This window comes from Lycorma delicatula, chromosome 9 (genome assembly GCF_047948215.1).
Source record: "Lycorma delicatula isolate Av1 chromosome 9, ASM4794821v1, whole genome shotgun sequence".
NCBI lineage: Eukaryota > Metazoa > Arthropoda > Insecta > Hemiptera > Fulgoridae > Lycorma > Lycorma delicatula.
This window is the reverse complement of record NC_134463.1, coordinates 16882439-16884627: the sequence shown is the minus strand read 5'-3', so window position 1 is coordinate 16884627 and position 2189 is coordinate 16882439.

Sequence of the window (2189 nt, the reverse complement as noted above, 5' to 3'; positions counted from 1 at the left end):
CTTTGTAGCATCTTTTTTATTTAGAAAATACTTTGACATTTGCCTTCTTTTGGTGCAGAAGATCTCTTGGAACCGAGAAAGGAAGCTTTAAATAAAAGATGGTAAGTTCATTTAATAAAAGTAAAGCGAATACACATAACTTTATCAATGATAGATGAACGAAGCAATCTTATCAAGGAAAACTCACACAGTCTGGGAGTATGATTTGAGACACAAAGCTTCATGTTAACAACAGGCCATTTTCGTTCCTCCTGGCTTTGAGATTCCAGGGTATCCAAGCATTAGATATTTTTTCCCTGTGGAGCATTCACAACAAAAGATTCATCAGCCACTAGGCCAAATATCTTTAAGTACTAGGAAAAATTTCCATGTTTAGACAAAGGCTGAAGAACTGTCTCTTTCATAAATTTTAGATGTGTACCATCCCTCAAGTCTAGAATGAATTCATACCTTCCCTTGAACCTGAACCTTCCATTCAATGAAACGTTCCATTCATTGTGTCATGTTTGCAGAAAAAGGTAGTGAATCCTCTTTTTAGGACAGTTTAGGGAAAGGGAGTGAACTACAAGTACACAAGTAAAAAAATTTGATCAATAGTTTCTGAAGTAAATGCTATCCAATTTTAGAAGAAATGGTTGTTAGAAGAATTTGATAAATTACACTTTTCCATCATGTTTTTTCCATTAAAAATAACTTCGCTGTAATAAATAATTTTTAAAAATGAATTTTCACCTTTGAAGAAATTTTTCTTTTTTGAAGGTACTGCACTTATGCCAGCATTATGATAATTGAAATAATAGAGATTTTGAAGAACTGGTTGACTGTCCAACCAACTGTCCAAATAAAAATGGATTTGAGTTTAACAAGTTTATGAATGGAACAAAATGATTTTTAAATCAAGAACGACTTTTATTAAAAAAAGTAACAATGATGGGACATGAATGGATAATCCCATCTCTAGATTTCCATTTCATCTTTTAATATGGTAACTTAGAAAGGAAAGCTAAGAGAAACAGTTGTTACCTGCAAGTTTAGTTGAAATATGTGGATGATGTTTATTTATATGTTTATGATGTTTATTTACACAGAAATAAATACGCACAGTTATAGATATAGCTCCAAATAAACAAAATGATTGTTTCATGTTGATGCAAGACGGTCACTCTGACCATCTGAGATTTAGATGACATACCTTAATTCTTATGACAGATTTGAATCCAGTGGTTTACAAAATAAGCAGGGTACAAATTGATTCAGAAATTTATCGCAGAGAAATAAACTTCATTAAAGATACAGCTTAATTCACAGGTTTTAATAATTTAGAAAAAAATCATTGACAACATCCAGAAAAAAATCAATAACAAAATTTAATAAAGATACCAAAAGAACTTTCTTCAGAAGAGAGAAGATAGATAAAAAATGGGCAAAAATTACACACTGCTTTTCATATAAAAGTTATGTAAAATAAAATCTTAGAAAATCACAACTTAATTACCTGATGTCTAAGAAACTGGTTTCTGTCGTCAAATAAAGATAAAGGTAAAGTTAAACCTGTTGAAAAGTATACATACAAAAACTGATAAATAAAGAAATTAATTTTAAAATAAGATAACTATATCAAACGGAAAAAAAACTGAAATGAAAGACATTAGGCTCTTCATAAGTTACTAGTAGAACAGAGAAAATCAACTGTAGCCAAACAATCCTTGCAAACTGATCACAAATTTAGTTTATTTAGAAAGCAATGTTTAAAAATAAAATGTCTATAATCAATAAGAATTAGAGTTGGAAAATTTATTACATTAACAGTGACAGAATATTTATTGATAAATAATGATAGAGGCTGAACAGCCTTTTAAAATTTTAAATTCATTAAAAATCTTTTTGTGAAAGTTATCAATCATATAAAAATTAACTGATTATGACCTCCAGTAATTTTTTTTAGGGAGGAGATATTTCTTTGATAGATTTACAGTTTAAATTACTGCTATCATTGTTGAGAGATTTTTATCTTATCCTATCCTAATTAAAGGATTCAATGAGTTTTTAAAGTGCAGTCTGAATAGAAATTTCAGGGATTAGGTTGTTTTTATGCTAATTTTACTCTTTTGAGACTGTAATTGTCTAAAACGGTACATAATTTTTTTCAAAAGTAATTTTTATTTTACAAACATTAATAAAAATATTTG